Below are 24,343 nucleotides of genomic sequence, written 5' to 3'. Positions count from 1 at the left end.
TTTTCAAATAGATTTGTATATGTCCACTCAGGTGGACAGTATGCGTTCAGGATTTGAACTGAAGAAGTGTAAATTTTGAAAAAATGATAAAGATGTGCAAACTTAAAATTATATTATAATAAAATAAGTATATTGATTTACGGCCCAAAATATATTGCAGATGAAGTATTTTCAAGAATAACCAGGGCCAGGGACCAATTTGAGGCCCCACGCACAGTATTTGATGAGTGCTAGTGGAGCCTCGCAGCGGCGAAACCGTGCCGCGCCACCCTAATTGCGCCACTTAAGCACATAGGTGCACCTCAGATGAGGCCCCCCTCTGCAAGATGTGGCCCACTCCACAAGGTGAGGCCCCACACAGTCTGCATGATCTGCCTGTAGGAACAACAGCAGCACCAGTACGAATTGTAGTTGCATGACGTCCACTGTAGTGGACAGGTGGTTAATCCTGATTTCCTGCAAACATAAAATCAATACTTTGATCATTTATGAATTATATGATTCCTTAGTTGTTACTTGATGTCACCGCATCTTTTATACCTGCCGGGGACGCTTTCCATAAAAGGATTGGCAAGATATAGATGGGTGACTTGGTCCATGTGGCTTTCTGTCGTCCATCTTGGTTTAGAGACATGTATCATGCACTTACACTGACTTGGCACTGAGTAGCAGTGTATGGGATGGTGCAATAGGGTCCTATGTAGTGGCTGATGGTGCAACAATGCAAAAAAAAACAATGCATATACAAGAAAACCCCTTTTGAATAGCTGTCCACTGTAGTGACCTCTAAGCATGAAAGGGATCATTACTCGTTATTCTCTACTACTAGTTCATTAAAAACTGTATATAATGGCTATTTTGCACATCCCTTTCAAGATTTCAAGATTTTCAAAGGTTTATTGACATATCATATACACAACTACGGTGTAGTTATGCAATGAATGAAAAACTTGGGTCACAGGTTCCTCAACAGTGCATTACAAGACATCTATCAATATGTGTGTATACCTCCACCATTAAATTGTCAAATTCTGCAGATTTCTTATACTATCTACATACATAAGAGGATATTAATGTGTATAATATCGGTTACAATAAGTGCTTCAAGTTAACATTGCGGGAAAGCAATATATTAGACGTTGAGTACTTTGTCAGGCTTAATATTTATCTGTAGATAGATACCCCCAAAGCTTTTTTCTTATTTGAAAGAAGACATCAACCTAAAGTATTCTTTAATGTGTTAATAAAGGTTAATTAGTTTGTCTGTTTTGCACATCCTCATATTAATATCTTTGTACATCGTTCACTAAACTATTTTATTGTAGAGATCACTTACGGCCCGTTTACACAGCAGCGTTAAAAAAATCTTCCAACGCTTCTCTGCCCATTGACTTTGAATGGGGTGATGTCACTTTGCCTCGCTTTTCGCCGAACTGCATTGTGGGGAAGCAAAGCGAAGATTTCCAGGATTTCCAGGATTTTCAGGATTCAAAAGTTGAGCAATGTTCAACTTTTGTAGCTGAGGTGGAAGCGTCAGCTGGGAGAGCCATACCGCCGTTCATTTTCTATATTTCTGAAAATGGAGGAGAAATGAGTTATTGCGGTATCAAATCACCCGGTTCTTTATGACCAGTCGCTAATAACTTACCGGGATACAAACCGGAGGAACCAGGCATGGAGGGAGGTGGCAGAGACAATGGGTGAAACTGGTAGGTTTTCGCCTGTTTGGGGATTTTATATCCAGTTTCCTTCCTTTTAACATTGCTATTGCTTTGTATGCCGGGGGCGGGAGATTCATGTGATTGGTTATTTGTCGCATTGCTCGCAAAAAATCCCCAAGCTTTCAGACACGCCCAGCTCCAAGATTTTCAAGATTTTTTGTGGACGGGCCGTTACAGTATCTTCTTGATTTTTTATATTCTATATTTCTATCATTGACCTTCTATTTTCCCCATATGAAAATACTCTTAACATTTATTTCATCAAATAACATTATTCAACAAAAATAACATTATTCAACAAAAATAATTCAATAACGTGCTTCAACCACTAGGCGGTGCACACAAGGTTCACACAGCATACTAATAATAACTTTGTATTAATAGTGTAGGACACTTATGCATGTATAACATCTGAAGGTATGTGGTTTTATTCATGTTTTTACATAATTTTACAGGATATTGGTATACTATTTCTCATGTTTTACTTCTACACATTAATATCTGATTTGTAAAACATCACAGACAGAAAGGTATATCCGTCATTTAATGGTAAGCTATTGAAATTGTGATTCCATAGATGTGTCTCCCATCACCCAAATCCCCTGACTATTCTCTCAACTCAGTATTTACATTCTTATATGCAAAGAAAATCAGTAATATCTTTAAAAACGTGCATTGCGGCTAAAACATCCAATCAGCGAGCTGAGGATCTTTCCTACGTCTGTTTCCGGTATTGTTCCTGTAATGAGGGTTCACATTTATGCTACATTGAAGGGTGGAATTAACTACACATCTTCAGAAACATAATTTGCTTCAGATATAACTCATAGCAAATAAAGTATACAAATATAAGTAATACAAATATAAAACACTGGCATATCATTTACGTTAGAATAAATAGAATGGTTTTGAACAATAGATGAGAGTAAAATCTACGTCACTTTACAGCCCCGCCCACTTTTGGGGAAACCAACGCTGTCATTTGAACGGCGATCAACAGCCTTTCTTCCGGAGCATCATGTGAAGCGACGTCCGTTTGTAATGACGCCGCACAGCTGTTCGTCTGACAGCAGCCAGCTCTGTCCCCTTATTTTCACAAACACCCCCGCCTCTGTTAGTACACATTTACCGACACAAACATTTGTATCATCTGTTGTAGACCCAAATACATTAAATAAAATAAGAACTCATTCTCAAAAAAGATAAACGCCATTCTTAAAATCTAAAAACGAAAAAAGCGATCATGAAAATGTTTCCAATAAATGAATACAATTATTTTTGACCACTTTGTTGTTCAGATATATCACATATTTGTAACTAAATGATACATTAATTGAAACAAAACACAGTATAGAGACTGAGGAGTGAGTCCCGTGAGTTTCATGTGTTTTCTTCACTCCGCTGGGGCACTGCTCTCATGTCAAGAAGCATTAGATCAGTGCATGCACTGCATCGTCCAATCAGTGAGCGATACACAGTAAGGAAGCGGGGCGAGTATCTGTGGATTTCACAGGAGGATGGTCTGATGGTTCCTCGATTATCGCTCCTCCATTATCGCTCCTCGCTCTTCGATCCTCGGTCCTCCGGCAGAAATAAGCGCCATGGCACGGTACTCAATATGGCGCAAATCAACTTCCTGTGATACCGAGGACCGAGGAGCGAGGAAATCAAAATAATCGACCTGAGAAGGACCCTAAATTGGACTTTTTTTTGCATGAATTTATGTTTCATCCAACCACAGAGCTTGTTGACTTATCACGAGGTTTGTCAAAGCGTCGCCACAAAAATAGCTGGGGATTGTGGGTAGTGTAGTCTCTTTGGCGCTCCACATTTCAGAGAAAACAAGTTGTTTCTCAGAAATGAAGGGGAAAAACACAAAGGTATTGTACACAATTTAAACCTATCAATGTCGTTTAATTAACAAAGGTAATCTGGTGTTTTTGAGTTGATGAGTAGTGGAGATATCACTGTCAAATCAATCGACAGTAAGGAGAATTCTTACTTCCGGGTGTACAATTCTCCATTATCCAATGGGAATGGACGCTCACATTGCCTTTAAGAGCTGCCGACATAAACGGATGCGGTGCTTCCATGAGCGTCAAATACCGCCGTTGATGGGAATACATTGCAATCAGTTGAAAACTCTTTGCGTCCGTTTATGAGGCTGAAGGAGCCTCGGCGCGTCCCAACTGAACGCCACGGGACCCTGACCAAGCGTCACTCATGGACGCTTAGGGAGTGAGAGTATGTTGGTTAAATAATAACACTGATGTCTTTTTCAATTTTTTGGAATGCTTTGGTTGGAACATTTGAAAGAACTGAAGTACAAGGACAGTATATCTCACATTACATACTGGTCGACTGGAGAGCAAACAAACGCTTGTGAACTCACAGATTGAGTTCAACCCATTGACAATGCAGTCTCCACCTACAACACCTACAGTACATAAACACACACACACACACACACACACACACACACACACACACACACACACACACACACACACACACACACACACACACACACACACACACACACACACACACACACACACACACACACACACACACACACACACACACACACACACACACACACGAGTATCAACAAGCGCAGCCTCAATCCTACTGCCTCCACGCAGGAGCTGCAGAGATCCAGCCTCCCCCACATGTCCTCAATATACAGATGAACTGTGTTAAGTAATGAGAGAACATTTAGATCATTCTGCAAAACACTGCTTTAAAAAAAGTGTTGTTACTCATGAAACTAATATGACTTTTAAGGTGAATAAGATAATATCACTTTGTAAAACTTGTGCTTTGGTTAGCTCTTGTTAATTTGATCAACGTTTAATGACCATTAAGTAAAAACGTTTATTCACCAATAAGGTGGCTTCCACCTACCATAAGTAATTATTTCAATATACACCTGGGCAGAGCCGGGACCCTCAGGGGCCCCATAGACCCAATGATTAATGTGTAGGATGGTGGCAATCTCCATGTCTTCAAAGTGACTACAATGCCTCATCTCAAATAGCCAGCAAGTGAGGCCTCAAGTGGTTGCAAAATAAGTCAGATTGTATAGAAGTCTATGAGAAAAAGAGCCCACTGCTCACTTAATTAATTACATCAGTTAACATGTTCGAATACGTGTTTGGTCTCAACCACTAGTTTCAAGTCTTCTTACTTACAGTACAGCATCATGTTTATTTTGTTACTTAAGGTCCCATTTACAGAGAAACAGAGATTGATCAGTTGCTAGCATAGTGTCTGGTAGGGTGTATTTTTGTCAAACAATAACGACACAGCATATTTTCTCACTTTGTGAAACTAAATGATGACTTATAGATTACCTAAAAATGTTATTTTTAGCATTCGGTTGAACTAAGCACTACCCTATTATATTATATATTATAACCATATTGGTTTGAAAAAACTAACTTGGACAGTGATGTCCAAATTCTCAACTCGAAGCTTAAAACCCATAGTCCACAAACCAATTGTTAAAGTAACAGTATGTCACTTCTTATACAGTATTGTAGTATTGAGGTTATTGATTTACTGCAAACTGTTCAATCACAAGTTTGTTTACAGCATGATACTATGTCAATTCTTCAATCAACGATACGCTTTCGGTAGACATTATAAAGTCTGCCATTATGATTTGGATTTGATTAAATGCAGGGGCCTAAGATCAATACGAGAAAATATGCCAATCAAACACATGCAGTTACATTTATAGGAACTTAGATATAACCTGAGCATGTTATTACTGTTTTTTGTAGGAAGGAGGGGCACTTAGACAGAAATGGCGACACAGACCTGCCAAACACAATTTACAATACTTTCTGTGCAGTCTGGAGCATGATAACGTTTTATTATTTAGATCTTATCATCAGTGGAGACTGATGAAAGTTGCTGTAACATTATTATAACAGGAACACAGGAAAGGTTCAGGCTAATTTGACTTCTATAGCAGCAGCTGTGTGCCTAAAGCTTTGGTGGAGGGTGCTCTGTGGGCTGTAGTTGAAAGAGAAGACGAGCTGTTCTACATCAAATTTAGTCCAAATATCTCCTGTAACCTCCAAGTGAACTGTAATGTTGGAGTTACCCGTCTAGATCCCACAGCTCATCATCAAAGAGGGACACTCTGAGCCAGTGACAGTATAATGGCTGGCGGCCCGGCCTGGCTCTCAGTGTGAGAGTTTCCCTGCCAATCCAGCCCCCGGAGGCTCTCTAACACCGCACACTGTCAAAACCAGAGTATATGATAGCACTTCGAAAAAAAGGTTTCCAGCTGAGCGGGTTGGATTTTCATCTGGAGAACAGCATTTTCTTTTATTTGAAAAAGTTTGGGACATATAGAGTATTTTGGAGAGTTAGGAATTGTAAGGAAGACAAAGACGAAGTGACAAAAATAAGTTAAAAACAGTCTATAAACTGAAGATCAGATTGTATAGCGCTGGAAGTTTGAGAGTAGAGGGCCGTTTTAAGGACTAACAACAGGAAGAGACGGAGAGAGATGCGATTTAGAAGAGCAAGCTTTTGCTGCCAGAGAGCCAGTGAGATCTCGAGTTGATCAAAGGCCGCCTCTCTCCTGCTATCTCTCTCCATCGCTCCTCTCAACTTCTCCTCACATCTTTTTTGACAGTATTACCAAATCCCCACGAGTGCCAGTTGGAGAAGCAAATCAAATATTCTGTATAATCTGCTTATGGCAAGAGTGGGAAAACTTCTCACACTGACATCCAAACACATATTTCTGACATCCCAGAAAATGTATCTTCATAGTAATTAAATGCAGCCCAGCAGAGAGCCTCCTAAGTCAATCTGCACACATAGTGTACAGGTATATTAATACAGATATACACCGGAGAGCTCCCAAAGCATGTGATGTGAGAGTGAATCTGGGCCAACGCTCCTGGGCTGTTTCTGCCGTTGTTCAAAAAGAGCAACTCAACTGATCCTCAAAAATATCATTTATGTTGCACCAGGCAGCATTATTATTCTCAATATGATGCATCGTTTTTGCCACAAGCATACCAAAAAAGAGGCAAAAAAACATTTGATTAGAAGGGTTGTATTCTGCTGTTTTGGGGTTAAAATCCCAAAGTTCCTCTCCCACATCACCAACAACCTGATATGGTTGCCTGATACGCCTCCATTGGACTCTTTTGTTTACTTATGTGACAAAATGACATCACTATGTAACAGTAACACTCATGCTTCTATTGGCTAGCACTCCTACACATTTTACATAGGTGAAGGGGCGGGACATCTCTAACCAATCAGAGCAAATAAAACATGTAAACATTTCACAGTAGCGACACAAAATACAAATATGAAGCAGAAAATGAACATAGTATGTCCTCTTTAACACAATTAAAACACTTTAAAATCCCCTAGCTATAGTGCAGTAGCCTCAGTTAAAACTGGGCAATCACTGGTGAATGAAACTTTGAATCACAACTTCCTATCCACCAGAACAATGTAATAACTGTATACATCACATCCTAAATCATGCCTGTGCAGCTGGGTCTGTGATGAAGCTCTTCTATATTGAATGTAATTCTAAACAGCGTGCGCAATCCTTCCACACATGATCAATTCATGATCTACCGTATGAAATGAGGCCACCCAGTGAATCTGATCTGCATATAGACAGCAGCTAATAGAGCATTTTAAAGTTGCTTTTCGCTGGGGAGGTTTTTCCATGGGCTCCTCCTGAGAGCCGTGGCCTCCTTTAGATGAAGCGTGGCTTCACCAAAACTCATCACCAAAGAGCTTCACTTAGTGACAGCAAATCTCTACATGCCACCTTAATTATTCTCTTTATTTCAGGGAAGATGGGCATTTGCAAAAAAACACTCTTGGGAAGAAGTACCTGACTGAAAGTACTTTGAGAAATCAGTTTTCTCGGACGATAAAGGGATGTAATGTTGTACAGAAAGGCAAAGCACAATCCACCAGGATTCAATAAATCAAACAACTCGACAAATCCAATGTACAGAGCTGTGTAATCACTTCACCGCCAGCCAAACTGAAAATGCAGCAGCAAATCTGATTTCAAATGAATGCCTCAGAGAAATAAGTAAATACTTATTTCCTTTCTGTGAACATCTCACTGGTTATTTTCCCATTTATAGCAAGAAGTGAATCACAGAAAAAAAAGGCTCCAAATGTAACCAAAACAATCCTTGAGAAAATGATGTGTGACTGTACATTTGAGCTTGTTTCCCTCTTGGTTAAACTGAAAGATCTCCAAGTAATTTAAAAGAAAAACTGTGTTTGTTTGTAAAGCAACACACAACGGGATGTAAGGTAGAGGACTACTTTCTCAGAGGGCCAGTGTCAGGTCACATGTGTGTTGTGCTCCAATCAGTGGAGACAGTGGCATCACTGGGTTTGTTTGGCATAAGCTCCCCCACTGTCCACCAGGGGGGAAACAACGGCTGATTACAGAAGGCTATCTTGTATACATTCTGCTTTAATCAATCCAGTGAGTTCTCATTGTTTGCAGTGAAACAATTCAGGTTTGAATGTGAGTGTGAACATGGCCAATGAAAATGTTATTTTGTTTTGGGAAACATTCCTGTGAAAAAGTAAATGTAATAGAATACAGATATTCAACTGAATGCTATGCTGTATCTGTTGCACATGCCCAATGTCGGACCATAAGATGATTGAGCAACAACATATTCTACCTCTGGCTGAGCTGCCCCTTTTTGCTGTGATCAGCCCATATTTGCTAAAGTTACACTAAATCAAATTCACATATCATCCAAATGTGTATTACTTGCATGCGTCCCCAGGACATATGGGAGATGGGGCTTAGTGAAAGCCATAACGTTTTTTTTATTAATGCAATGCCATTTTGACAGGCAATGCCACCTTAACATCTTTGCGCTTCCCTGACCTGCTGATCATGTGACACAAAACTGCAAAAGGTTAAAAACGACATGATATATTCCACTTTAAATAAACTGATTTGAAAAGAACTAAACATTGCACTAACAAACTAATAAGCAGTGTTTAGGAACAGAACATGTTCATCAGGGGTCTATTCACCCTTTATTTATGATTGAATGTGTCTGTGTGGCCGAAAGGTAGCCGCTCTATTGTTTTAGCAGTCAATAAAGAACATAAATAAGGATTTGAATTTAAATTGGGGGGGATGAAACCCTCTTTATCTACTGGTCCATTATACTGTTTTGTACAAGGACGACAAGTTAACCTTCTCATAAAAAATGCAGTGATGTGTGCAGAGACCCTTTACATGTGACTCCAGCCTCATTAATTTGCGCTCTAACAACCTCCACTCCTCTGTTTTCAGTCTCTCCTCCAGATGTTGAACCTCACTTCAGGGATTTGCTCTCGTTGAGGCACCAGAGCATTACTGGGCTCCAGCAGTGATGTCAGGTGATGGTTCTTTCTCACTGTATGTTCCACTTCATCCCAAAGGTGTTGAGGTCAGGACGGTCTTTCACACCAAACTGGAGAACCACTTCTTTATTGTCTGAAATATCACGGTGTTGGAGCATGAAGATTTATTTGTACCTGAGATGAAGGGCCTTGCAGTGCATTATATCAACATACACTAGGAGGTCATTACATTGACTCAGAAAAGACATGTCTGCTCACCCTTTTAGTCATTGCAGCCCACAATAATCGGTTATTTCAGTAAAGTGGAATATACTTACAGAAATTGACTAATTAGGGATGTAAAGCTATCACAAATATTAAACCTTGAGTGATGCACAGCAGATTGAGAATGCACTTTTTTTGTAATTTTGTAATTATTTTTGAAAAGCATCATCTTTTATAAAGATCTGTGTGCGTCTTAATCTAATCAAACAGTGCCCTCCTATGGCTTAATTGGTTAATCTACATTTGAATGCCCACAACGCCACCAAACCCCTGCTGATAATTGAATATCTACTTGTTTTCTGGCTCAGTGAGTGACAATGATGAAGCACAGGGGGTGAGAGTTCAGGACACAACACCATTACAGTTAGAGAACAGCGGCGAGCGCGGAGGTCATGATCGGATCAGCTGCTCCGAGGAGAAACACAGATCTGAGAGGAGGCAGAGCTGCAGAACAAAGGTGCTGATCTGCTGTTCTCGGTGCGTTTGCTTCTCCGTTTATCTCATGAGACTGATTTAGACCAAGGCCAGCACGGAGAAACATAACAGAGAAAGAAAAAGAAGATGTTGAACTGGATGAAGGAGGAACAAGCAGAAAAACCCAAGTGTTGGAGTGGGGAGTGATTACTGGGAGCTATCTGAACCTATCCCTTCATGACAGTGTGTGTGAAGCCAGAGGTTGGATCCACACAGTCACATTGAATTATTGATCACCGTAGCCGGCACACACACAGTCTCCACTACAGCAGTGTGTGTGTGTGTTTGTGTGTTTGTGTGTTTGCAGGCTGCAAAAGTGTGTGTGTTCATGAGTGGATCATGAGACAATGGCACCCTGGGCACAGACATTCAAAAGGCCCGAACACTTTCTCCTACATAGGAGCAAGATCCACAGACAGTTTAGTTATCAGCCTTTTGTTGGTAGTTGCGTGTCTCTTTGTAGTCTTCTCATGTCTCTATGTTATAGATGTGGTCTTTGCCTTCATTTTTCTTCTTTGTGGTTCTTTCAAACCTTTTTTGTTTTTCGATTTGTGTCTCTTTTTAGTGTTTCTGAAGTTGTCTCTTTGAAGTAGATTCTTCTATTGGGTGTCATTTTCGTATCTTCGTAGCTCATATCTCTATATGTATATGTATGTATATATATATATGTATATATATATATACATATATATATATATATATGTATAGGTATACTACGAAGCAGGATTTTTGCTTAGCCGGCTAACTTCAGGGAAAACTCGGGGTTTCCGGTCCTACGAAGCTGGTTCTCTTTTTAGCAGGCTAGATCTCCATGGTAACTTAGGCTGTGTAGCTGGTCGGTTGATTCGTAGTATATTATTTTAAGGAACACATTAAGTTGACGAAACACTCGAGTCAAATGTAATTAAAGTCAGATCCACTCGTGTCTTAGACGGGGCAGTGATATCATAAACCTGTTAATGTACGCATTCAAACACTTTTTCTTTTAGCAGCTGTATTCACCTTGCAGGTGCAGCTATGTGGCTTTTATCCTGGATAAAGTGTTTAAGTCATGGATGTTTAAAGTTTAACTTCTTCATATGTCTAATATTATAGTTGACTTTTCATTCAGGAAGTATGACGCTGCGCTGTCAGTACGCTTCTCCATGTTTGTGATTGGTCGAATGCTCCAAATACCACCTCTTTCATGTGAACGCGCACCTAACTAGATAGGACACGGCTGGCTTGAGCGATCCACTTGATAACCCGTGTCGTAGTACATTTTAGCGAGAGCGCGTATGTTTTGGATTAGGCCAACCGGCTAACTCAAACATATCCAGGTTAGGTTGAACCAGCTTCGTAGTACAGGCCTCTGGTCTCTTTGTAGTAGATGTATGTCTCTTTGTTGTCATTTAGTTTCCGACGGTTGTTGTTTTGTATCTCTTTGCAGCTGCTTTTTCTCACTTTGTTGTCATTTTGCGTCCCTTTGTAGTAAATCCGAGAGTCTTTGTAGTTACTTTGTGTCTTTCTCTAGTGGTTTTTTGTATCTCTGTAGTTGCTTTGTGTCTCTTTGTAGTTGTTTTGATCTCGGTCATTTTAAGTCTGTTTTTATGTCTCTTTGTTTTCATTTTGTGTCTGTTTGTCTTTGCTTTAAGTCTTGTCGTGCCCATTAGGCCTCTTCAGTGTGTAGCTTTATGACTGAGTGTTTGGATGACTGGGTGCGTGCTAGGTGTGTGTGCTTCTATATACCTCCATTAAGAAATTGCCCCAGGCTTCTTCAAAGGGCTATTTAGGAGTTGTTATTATAGGAATGCTTCAGTGTTCTCCAAGTGTGTACCAAGTGTTGTCAGTCCTTTTCCTAATGCTGAGGTGTGTATTCCTCCAAATGGCCACAGGCAATGTGAAAAGCCTGCTGTAATAGAGACACAATGCATCAAACTAATTGGGAGAATGGACCACACCTTCTAAGAATATGTTCCGTCTGCTCATAAATCCACAGGGGGATTATGGTGAGAAATGAAGAAAACCCTTACCTTTACACCTCAACCACCCATTGTTTAATAAAGTGGACGCAGGGCCGGCCCTGACCAATTTGCTTTCCCCCCCTCCCCAAAAAATGCAGGCACTCACTATGACTCGCGTAAGCATTCACGTGCACGGTTGTGGCATGACCACCAAAACAGAAAGATATGGACATAAGATGTGTGCAAATGTATTTATTATCCTATCCATTTGAACATGATTTAAGTAGGGGGTGGAACCAACTTCCTCTTTGGGGGTCCGGGGGCATGCTCCCCTGCGAAGATTTTCTTTTTTAATATTGAAGTTAAAAGCATCAATCTGGTGCACTTTGAGAGCAACATTAAGAGATCTATGGATACATCTCTCAACACCCATATGAAACAGAACTGTAAACAGATTTACTATTTATTTATGGATATTTTACAAATCACTCCCCTTTTAAACTGTATTCTTGTTTATTAATAACTACTTTTTTTTACTGTCATATAGTATTTTATACTATAAGAGAATAGATATTTTTTTATAACTATAATGATCATATAAAGGTGTGCCTTTACCTCACTGAGTTGAGGTTATCAGAGCCTCTCAGTCTTTCAGGAGAGAGCTCTCTAAAGCTCTCCCCCCTGCGGCCGCTTACACAGTAAATTCCAATGTTAATAAAAGCTGTATACGTTTTTTGGGAGTTTGATTTATTTTAAATTAACACAAATACAAAATTAAAACCTATAATTGCACACTAAAACCATTATTTCAAGAAAAGAACTATTTCATATAAACCTCTGTTTTTTACTGGGGCTGGGGTAGTTCAACTTGGCTTTAGGCGGGTGCGCCATAGTTTATGGGCGCTGTACGCAATATGGGCATAGTTCTGTTAGTATGAGATAATAAGATGTACTTTGTTGATCCAAAATCGGGAAATTGTGTTATGAAATAAAAAAATAATATATATTTTTTAATTTCTAACTTTTTTTTTTCTTTTTTTTAAATTGTTGGCGCCCCCCATTGTTTGAAGCGCCCTTAGCATTCGCCTATACTGCCTATGCCAAGGGCCGGCCCTGAGTGGACGTGATGTTGGGTTGTTAGTTGAGGAAAGGTAGGGATAACCCTCTGATTCCAGCTCCACAAAGGTGCGAGGGGAGGGGGTTTCTGACTGTCAGACACTCAAACCAGCAGTCCTTTACCAGCAAAGTGAGTCTTGGGGGTTAAATTCAGGTTAGTATCGGTTTAACAAATGTCAAAGTCATGGTGTGATGATGGAGAACATGATGATCAGCATACAGGATTACACATTACTTGTATAATGACATTTGTTGTAATACAGGACTGTCTCAGAAAATTAGAATATTGTGATAAAGTTCTTTATTTTCTGTAATGCAATTAAAAAAACAAATGTCATACATTCTGGATTCATTACAAATCAACTGAAATATTGCAAGCCTTTTATTATTTTAATATTGCTGATTATGGCATACAGCTTAAGAAAACTCAAATATCCTATCTCTAAATATTAGAATATCATGAAAAAGTATACTAGTAGGGTGTTCAATCGTCTAATTAACTCGAAACACCTGCAAGGGTTTCCTGAGCCTTGAAAAACACTCAGCTTGGTTCAGTAAACTAAATCACAAGTATGGGGAAGACTGCTGATCTGACTGCTGTCCAGAGGACCGTCATTGACACCCTCCATCAGGAGGGTAAGACACAAAAAGAAATTTCTCAAAGAGCAAGCTGTTCACAGAGTGCAGTTTCAAAGCACATCCACAAAAAGTCTGTTGGAAGGGGGAAATGTGGCAGGAAACGCTGCACAACCAAGAGAGATGACCGCAGCCTTAACAGCATTGTGAAGAAGAGTCGCTTCCAGAATTAGGGGGAGCTTCAAAGACAGTGGACTGAAGCTGGAGTCCAGGTATCAAAATTCACTGTTCACAGACGTGTCCGGGAAATGGGCTACAATAGCCGTATTCCCATGGTCAAGCCACTTCTGAACTCAAGACAACGGAAGAGGCGTCTGACTTTGGCTAAGGAAAAGAAGCACTGGACAGTTGCACAGTGGTCCAAAGTCCTCTTTTCAGACGAAAGCAAGTTTTGTATTTCATTTGGAAGTCAAGGCGCCAGAGTCTGGAGAAAGGCTGGAGAGGAGCAAAATCCAAGTTGCTTGAAATCCAGTGTGAAGTTCCCACAGTCAGCGATGGTTTGGGGAGCCATGTCAGCTGCTGGTGTTGGTCCACTGTGTTTCATCAAGCCCAGAGTAAATGCAGCTGTGTACCAAGAGATTTTAGAGCACTACATGCTTCCGTCTGCTGAAAAGCTCTATGGAGATGAGGAATTCATTTTCCAGCATGATCTGGCACCTGCCCACAGTGCCAAAACCACCAGTAACTGGTGTACTGACCATGGCATTACTGTCCTCGATTGGCCTGCAAATTCCCCTGACCTGAACCCCATAGAGAATATGTGGGGTATTGTGAAGAAGAAGCTGAAAGACACCAGACCCAACAATGCTAATGAGCTAAAGGCCGCTATTGAAGCATCCTGGGCATCCATAACACCTCAGCAATGCCACAGGCTGATTGCCTCCATGCCACGCCGCATTGATGCAGTAATCCGTGCAAAAGGATTCCCAACCAAGTACTGAGTGCATTAATGGACATTTTCAAATGTTTGATTGTGTTTTGCTGTTATAAATCTTTTTTTTTTACTTGGTCTGAGGAACTATTCTAATATTTAGAGATAGGATTTTTGAGTTTTCTTAAGCTGTATGCCATAATCAGCAATATTAAAATAATAAAAGGCTTGCAATATTTCAGTTGATTTGTAATGAATCCAGAATGTATGACATTTTTGTTTTTTTAATTGCATTACAGAAAATAAAGAACTTTATCACAATATTCTAATTTTCTGAGACAGTCCTGTATAGTTTCCCAATAAATCATTAAAATTACTTTTTAATAATATAACAACATAGGTTATGTGTATATAAAGTATTTCAGTCTCCATAACAAATAGGAGAGTTAAACTCTACTGTGAGTTAATTACAGGATGTAAATGAAATGAACCTTGAACTCAAGGTTTCAGGTTAATTGTTGTCTTTGCTTGGACTCTGGACTATGGACAGTCAGCATCTGTTATAGTCTGGTGTCTTTGTGCTTCTTGGCTCTTAAATATGAACATTTCTTGCGTATATAATTCAGGCTGTTTTTCCCTGCAGGCTCCTCCTCGCTGCTCTCTGATAGAGATGTCAGAGACATCAAACACAGTCTCCACTGCATGATCAGAGAGGGATGAGGGAAGAGGGAGGGAGAGAGAGAGGGAGGGAGGGAGATTAAAAATGAATGGAGGGTTGAACAGAAGTCATGAGAGTGGTAAGGGAGTAGGAGGAGAGAAAAAGGGGGAGAGGGGGAGAAAAAGGAGAGGAGACATGCGTTCAAATCGATGAAGGCTAGAAGGGGTGGAGGGTCGGAGTCTGGGTGAGGCTCTGAAAACACAGAGAGAGATAAAGAGAATGAGAGAGTGGCCTCTGAAAAGCAGAATAAGATGTCAGGACTGGGACAAAAATGAATGAGGAGAGAAATGAGACAAAAAAAGATAAATGCGCTCCAGCAGCAGCCCCTGCAGGTCAGACACTCAAACTGGAGGCTGTAGATCCAACAGTTAATGATGGGCACACACACACACACACACACACACACACACACACACACACACACACACACACACACACACACACACACACACACACACACACACACACACACACACACACACACACACACACACACACACACACACACACACACACACACACACACACACACACACACACACACACACACACACACACACACACACACACACACACACACACAGGGGGAAATACGATATGGTTAGTTTTGAAAGTTAAAGACAAACTTCGCATGAATCAATCACATAAGACCAAGGGCCATACAGTCAATTCAGAACCTACTTTTAAGGATTTCAGCATGTATCTGAGATGTGCGCTGATAAAACAACTTTTTCATTAGAACCATAACAAAACAAGTTAAAATCTCGATTCTTGCATGATTTGCAAAAAAAAAATACATGCAGGGGTTATAATTACATTCTGTAGAGGAAAAAAAGGATTAGACTTTTTTCAAATGAACTGCATAAACCAATGTCAGAAAGTTGAAGTCAAACAGTTAAAAATGTTACCGTCTATAAAAACACAATTTCCATATATTAATATTAATTTTGTGCGCTCAGTTTATTATTTGTATTCACTAAACATTATTCAAAAGAATATAATGTATATATCTCTTTGACATTATGTGATTTACCCTTACATTATGTTCTTATTTCTTTGGACACAGCTGATCATCAACTTTGCAATATGCTTTACTTTGGCATTTTTACTTTATTTATACTGAACATTTCAGGTAATGGTCAAATGTTGTACTATTCCTGAGAGTATATCATTTACTTTATTTTACATATTTTGTTTTTTCTTATTTGTATCATTAGTTTGTGTTAAATATTGAAGTATAATGCATACAGTACATTTTACATACTATTTTCTTTTTTCCATTGCCCTGTCTCTTCTTGATATTTCAGCTTGTGTTTGGAGCTTTCATAACACAACCCAATTGCCCAGTGGGAATCAGTGAGGTATTTCAAATTCTGAAAGTTTGATCATTTATTTTCTCATGTGTGTGTGTCCAAAAACCACAGGTTCTCATATACAGTATACATTCATCATGATTATTATATTATATTAAATAAATGTGTAAATATTTGGAAGTTATTACAGCTAGAAGGTCCAAACCACATGTAGTATGGTGTTTCATTGGTGATTGAGATTCTTAAAATGTAGATTATTTTAAAAGTATGATGAAAATAACATTTTTCCTGAATATTTAGTCATGAACCGAGACAGCACAAGCCCCAGGAGTGTAAACACAGCCAGGCCAGCGGGAGCCCGATCTGTATTCAGTACAGGTATACAAGTGCATGCGGTTGTGTGTGTCAGAGTGCGTGTGTGTGCGTGTGTGTGTGTGCCTTTCTCTCCCCGGGGCGTTGCGTGGCCGCACTGTGAGGACGGGATCTTTTATCTTGGCTGACGTCCCAATCAATCAGCCAGACACTGATGGAGACCCAGGGTGCCCACACACACACACACACACACACACACACACACACACACACACACACACACACACACACACACACACACACACACACACACACACACACACACACACACACACACACACACACACACACACACACACACACACACATCTGGAGCTCTTAACCCCTTCCTATCTTTTCTTTGTCGAACAGCAGCCTCTTTGTTCAAAGTCAGGAGGAAGGTCTTGATCGTGTGTCTGTGGTCTCACCCCTAACACACACACACACACACACACACACACACACACACACACACACACACACACACACACACACACACACACACACACACACACACACACACACACACACACACACACACACACACACACACACACACACACACACACACACACACACACACACACACACACACACACACACACACGAGCTCTGCGGGGTACTAAGTGTGTGATGAGGTGAGTCCAGGTGAATTCTTTAACGATGTCCTTTGTTAAATCTGCAGGGGGGATGCAAACAGCTCTTTGAAAGAAACGTCATATCAAATGAAAAGCATGCATTTCTCCCTTATAAATGTGCCCTCATTTGAAAGATGTAATACCACTAATGGCCACTAGATGAAGCATACATTGAAGTCTATATTTCCACTCCAGTCGAACAACGAATTCAATATATTTTCTCCAAAATATATTTTTACTTGAACCCTTAATTTCTCATGTTAGTGAGGCCAAAACTGAAATGATTGGCTGACCTGCTTCTTCCCCTGCACTCGTTGCCCGTCCAAGTGTCTTTTACAAACTGCTAGCTTGACAGTTGTGAGTTCTAACAATAGGGTTTGTTGTTCACATTTATTAAGATACCTTTATGTAATGATGATCATTTTTGGGAAGTGGCTATGGAGGGATGCCTGCAGAGACAGGCTGTTAGTCTTGCTAACTTTGTCACTTTTTTGCTAGATTTAGCATATTTTCAAGCTGATGGTGCTAGATATTTTCATTTGCAAAGTATCAGCACATTGAGCTATAGGTCTTTTTGTTTGGATACTTTTAAAATATAATGTACTCTTTCTAGCTTCTAAAGATCGACTGGGTAGGTTAAAAGGCTAAAACTGCACTTATCCTTTGTTGTTGTGTGTGTTTATATTTTCGTTTCCTTTTGTTGGTTTGTCAGCAGGGTTGCAGAACAACTACTGTCATAAAACTGTGTGGAATGGTGAACCATGTGACTATTTAACTATTGAAATGGATCAGAAACACATTATTTTTCACTTATTGAATCAGCTTTTGTGGAGGACATGAAATCAAAACGCTATAGTAATCGAATGAGAACTGAAGTTTTGTGCAAATAATTAGCTGACTAAATCACATAGTCAGCTAATTTCTTATAACAAGTGCTGTAGTTGATACTTATTTATCTTAGCAAAAGAAGATGTAAGATTACTACAACTGTCTCGAGAACGACCTCTCTGCATCAGCAATGCGTTTTAGAGCAAAGAGAATAGTTTGACCTCCTGTTTTTCAGTTTCACACACTTTTTCAATTTGACAGAGCTGCCCGCTCTGCTCCTCAACTATCCGTCTCTGTTCCTCTCCACAATGGAATCTATTTCATGTGCTATTAGTCTCATAGGCCTCCTCATGTCGGTGCGGCGGGATGGACGTTACAGTAGCCATACATCAGCCACAACAGGCCTCATTAAGTACCTGGCACCTGCTTCCTACAGAGACCAATTAGAACACTGGGTGTAATGGGATGTAATCTCTCTGTGCCAGGACACATCGAATCACGAGCCAGATTAAAACACTTCAGTTCGCTCATTAATGATGATGAGGAGGAGGAAGTTGAGGTGAAAAGAGAAGTAACTTTGTACTTTGTTCTCCCCTGTGGCTGATTATGAGTGGGCAAGGTAACCTACGACTGAGGGGAAGTCTGCTTTCAAAATGTGTGCAAGACATTTCCTGTTGCTGGATAAACTCAAAGGCTCATAAAGCCCTTGGGAAAAGTCCACACAGATTGTATTGTACATTTGCTGCTTATGGTTGCCCGTATCATGCTTAAACAAGTCGCAACATTAAAAGCATGGATGTTATTAATGAATAAAGTGCTTCGAGAGGCTAGTCATGAAGCAAGTCAAATCCCCCCTCCCCCCCTGGTCCCGTTTCAGTTTGCATAATGAGATAAGAGGTCCACTGAGGATGCAATCTCCTCTGCTCTCCACCCAGCCCTCACCCACTTGGACACTAAATATGTGAGGATGCTGTTCATAGACTTTATCTCAGCATTCAACACCATCGTCCCCCAGCACCCTGGGCCTCGGCCCCTTTCTCTGTGACTGGCTGCTGGACTTCCTCACTGCCAGACCAAAATCTGTACGGGTCACCAACAATACATCAGGAGCCATCACGCTGAGTACGGGGGCCCCCCAAGGATGTGTGCTCAGCCCCCTGCTCTTCACCCTGCTGACCCACGACTGCACACAGCTCCAACCACTTCATCATGTTTGTGGATGACACAACCGTGGTGGGTCTCATCAGCAAAAACGACAAGACCCACTACAGGAGGTAGGTGAACCAGCTGGCCACGTGGTGCATAGATAAAAATCTATTTCTCAATGTGGAGAAAGCAAAGGAGAGTGTGTTCGACTTCAGGAGAAACGACACCCAACACCCCCACCCACTGACCGTTGGTGGTGCGGCTGTGGAGCAGGTGAGCTGCACCAAATTCCTGGGGGTGCATATCACCGGGGACCTCTCCTGGAGTAACAACACTGAGTCAATCACCAAGACAGCCCAGCAGCCCCTCTACTTCGTCCGCAAGAAAGCAGGAGCCCCCCACACCCATCATGAATGTCTTCAACCGAGGTGCCACATAGAGAGCACCTCAGCAGAAGCGCCTAGTGAGCATTGCTGAGAGGATCATTGGTGCCTCACTCCCAACACTCCTGGAGCTCTACAACACCCGCCTCACCCGGAAAAGCATTTTTGGTGACCCCACCCATCCCTCCACCTGCATCTTCACCCACCCTACCACAGCCTCAGGTCGAGCTCCACCAGACTAAAAAACAGCTTTTTACACCAGTCTGTGAGGATGCTAACCCCCCCCCCCCCCCGACAAACACAGAGACAAATACACACATCCAGCACCAGACACTTTTCTTTTGCAAACTGTACATATTTTTACTGTAATACATTCTTCTTCATCTGGTTATTAGTGACAGTTCTATTTTCATAGATGGACTGTTGTGCCTTTTATTTTGATAAAAGCCTCTTAATGTGGGTATATGTATATATATGTGTCTATGTTTGATTATGTGGGTGAACAGGATGGTATGTATGTAGATATACATATATGTATGATATTAAAATTGTATTCCTCCGGATTGTGAGAACAACATTTGGATCTCCCTGTCTGTAGCTCACCAAATACAAATGAATGTTAATATTACATGTTTGTATTTGTGCAACTGCATGGTGCACTACGTCTTACTGTTTCCCCCAGTTTCATGAGTGACATTGTTCTCAACCTCAAAGTAGGACAAAGTAAAAGTAGCCTACTTCCCAAAATATTTTTTAAGTATTCCTTTAAAGTTTTTAGCGTCAAGCGAAATAACAGTCTTGGTTTTGGCTGAATAATAATGTTTTTTTCTTCTTCTAGTTTCTGAGTGTGGAGAAATACCACTGTAAATACACAGAGGAGCATGGACTTCAGGTTGGAGTGAAATTCAGGAAAATCAACACACACACACACACACACACACACACACACACACACACACACACACACACACACACACACACACACACACACACACACACACACACACACACACACACACACACACACACACACACACACACACACACACACACACACACACACACACACACACACACACACACACACACACACCTCAGTTTTCTTTGTGTAGTGTCAGTTTCATGCTGCAGTGAGTTTAAATACACCTTACCAATATTCGAGGGAATCCCCCAGTTCATCAGGTTCATTGATCCACCCCCCCCAAAGTGTTTACATCGGCATTTTTTTTAAATGGCAAAGATCAATAAATCGTCCTAAATTTAGCTAAAAAGTTACCCTATGGAAAGTTATCCATAATGGCCTCTCTCTGTTTCTCTGTTGTTGAGTTTAGTTAGCCTAAGGTGACTTGTTTTGTTTCCAGTTTGTAACCTCTACCTCGTATACTGTTTTTCCTGCCAGATAACAGCCATGGCCACAGCCTATGCTACCTTCTGTCGAAACAACGTGTAGCCATGTTTATTTCCTGCTAACCACTTGATGGAAACTCGCTAAATCTGTTTCAAAACATTTATCAAATTCAAATTGTAATTCTCACCCTTAGGAAGCGGCTTGTCAAAGTTAAAAGACATCTGAATATGATGGTGTCAGTTGACTTGTTTTACTGATGGTACGAGGCCTGGCCCTAACACAGGTCAGGTCCACATATTTGGGTCTTGTTTCCTCCCTTTACATCCCCGTCCTCCCTCCCGTCTCCCTCCCTTGATGCTGCCTCCCTGTCTCCCCTCCTTCCCAGGCAGCCTGGAATGAATTTGCCCAGTCATGTAGAGCCGTGTCAGAGCGAGGCGAAGCTGGCAATTCATCACCCGGCTGCCTGCCTGTCACTATTTCTCTCGCTTGTGTGTATGTGTGTGTGTGTGTGTGTGTGTGTGTGTGTGTGTGTGTGTGTGTGTGTGTGTGTGTGTGTGTGTGTGTGTGTGTGTGTGTGTGTGTGTGTGTGTGTGTGTGTGTGTGTGTGTGTGTGTGTGTGCAGGCGTCGGTTGGCCTGCTGTCAGAGCCCCTCACCACCGTGTGTACCTCCGTCCCCTCAGGACTTCCAGTAAAGACTGAGAGAGGCCCTTCGCTCTCCTCCTCCGCTTTGACAGCCCCCTGCAGACGCCTGGATGGATGGATAGAGGTGGAAGAAGGGTGAGGCAGGAGGGGGGGAAGGAGAGGGACCCAATTATCCCAGAATGCAGCGGTAGGTGGTGTTTAAATCAGGCGGTGCGACCCCTGACCTCAGCAGTCCATTGGCAGGAGAGTGAGGTGCGTTAGCAAGAAGCTGCCCCAGTGTTGAAGAAAGCTAATGGAGCTCCATTTTAGCGGCATTTCTTCCTCGAGGCGTGGCGGCCCTGCGGCGCTGCAAAGATTAGCCATTACCCCCCCCCCCCCCCGTAAATGCACCACAGGCCTCACTGAAGCTGTCTCTCAAGACCATTAAGAGGCCAGAAATCTCCTGTAGAGACACGGAGAGACAGCGGACACACTTCCAGCTGCTGATCGGCCCATTTGAAAGAGCCATTAGGGAGGCGAGCTCCGCAGAACCACGGCTTAACTGACTGGATGAAGCCACTTTACTCATAACACGCGGAACTGCAGGGAAAATGAGTTTACAGATAATTTACTGCCACTTTTCTCCTCGCGCTCTCTGGACAGACACCAGAGCGTGATGAGAACAAATGACTGGGAATCAAACGCATGCCATGAAGCAGGAGAGAGAGGGGGGGAAATTTAACATCACATTTCTTAGATGGAAGAACTGAAGAGAGCAGGCGAACTATGTTTCCCCCCCGAGAACAAAAGGTGTAATTCACTGTAAAAAAAAAAGAAAAAAAGAAACCTTAAGTTATTTCAATTTGAAACTGAGGCCTGAACGTTTTCTTTTGAGTTCTATTTCACCCAATTTATATATAAATGCATTTTCTGTCTTACCTGTAATTTGCTATTTGTGCAATGAGCTTCTATTTATCTACGCCTTAGATATCTGCCTCCATAATGGAGATGAATGGAATTAAGTTTGTTTCTACACCTATCCCTGTTGTAGAATTATGAGAACACACTAGAGGTATTTCTGTTTTTTTATTCAGTGTATTTTGGTTGTGTAGTTTGTTCTGGAAATTATTTTCATTTGTTTTAACGATTTTAAAATGAAAGACAAGTAAAGCATTCAGGTGCTCTAAGAAATGTCATTTGTATTCTGTATTACAGAGGAGGTTGATTAAAGATAGAGAGCAGAGCAGATTCAGGTAGAATACTTCTTTCTGACTCTTGAAATGTTTTATGAGGAATAAAGGCTACACATACACTAAAGGCCTGAGTGATTAATAAATATGAAATACTCTGATTGTAGCAAACATGTTGTTCAGCCTGTTGCGCCTGTAGTATGCACACTACACATTTAAAATGGTGAATAGCCAAATGGTGCAAGTAAAAGTTGTGCTGATAAAATCTTTTTCATAATGACGCTGTTTGTGTTAAGATTCCTGCCATCTTTATATTGTGCCTCTTTAGTATTGCCTTATATTTGGCCTCGTTGCTTTGGTTACTGTGACATGTCCGAGACAAATATGTACGGTTCAATTTAAACCTCAAGTGGAGAAGATCATGTTGTGGTTTGACAGAAAACAAACAGAGAGCTTACCTCAGATTCCAATCCTTTAAGCATAATGTGGCTGATGAGGATCAGATGTGGTGTGTGATGAGGTGGAACTCCGAGAGCCGACCACATATACAGACTGAGGTGGAGGACTCTACAAAAAGAGTTGAAATTGATTGCAGTTTTTCTGTCTGAGTTGGACCTCTGTGTGTCTGTGATTCTGGATCCAAGCTAATGCATTAACATGGAGAAAACTATGAAACAAAGGCTCATCATACAGAGATGTGTTTGCACTAGCAGCATCCTGAGGCATCTTTTTAAACCCTGTAGCCACTTATATATGTATTATATCCGACTTAATGTACGTTCAGTGGCATACATACAGTGGGGCAAAAAAGTATTTAGTCAGCCACCAATTGTGCAAGTTCTCCCACTTAAAAAGATGAGAGAGGCCTGTAATCCTAGGTATACCTCAACTATGAGAGACAAAATGAGAAAAAAAGATCGAGAAAATCACATTGTCTGATTTTTAAAGAATTTATTTGCAAATTATGGTGGAAAATAAGCATTTGGTCACCTACAAACAAACAAGATTTCTGGCTCTCACAGACCTGTAACTTCTTCTTTAAGAGCCTCCTCTGTCCTCCACTTGTTAACTGTATTAATGGCACCTGTTTGAACTTGTTATCAGTATAAAAGACACCTGTCCGCAACCTCAAACAGTCACACTCCAAACTCCACTATGGCCAAGACCAAAGAGCTGTCAAAGGACACCAGAAACAAAATTGTAGACCTGCACCAGGCTTGGAAGACTGAATCTGCAATAGGTAAGCAGCTTGGTGTGAAGAAATCAACTGTGGGAGCAATTATTAGAAAATGGAAGACATACAAGACCACTGATAATCTCCCTTGATCTGGGGCTCCACGCAAGATCTCACCCCGTGGGGTCAAAATGATCACAAGAACGGTGAGCAAAAATCCCA

The 24,343-nt window shown here is 41.1% G+C and overlaps 1 long non-coding RNA gene across 1 annotated transcript in view; it reads left to right on the top strand.

Moving 5' to 3' along the window:
• The window catches only part of LOC307043360, a 40,942-nt gene extending 17,839 nt beyond the window's left edge, over positions 1-23,103 (top strand). Inside the window, exons 2-3 of the long non-coding RNA XR_013809355.1 lie at positions 9,058-9,143; positions 20,627-23,103. This is a non-coding gene — a long non-coding RNA (uncharacterized lncRNA). The remainder of the gene's footprint in view (positions 1-9,057; positions 9,144-20,626) is intronic.
• Positions 23,104-24,343: the final 1,240 nt, after the last annotated feature.

Source organism: Notothenia rossii (genome assembly GCF_949606895.1).
Source record: "Notothenia rossii genome assembly, chromosome: 1".
Taxonomy (NCBI): Eukaryota; Metazoa; Chordata; class Actinopteri; order Perciformes; family Nototheniidae; genus Notothenia; species Notothenia rossii.
This window is presented reverse-complemented; position numbering and strand designations above follow the sequence as displayed.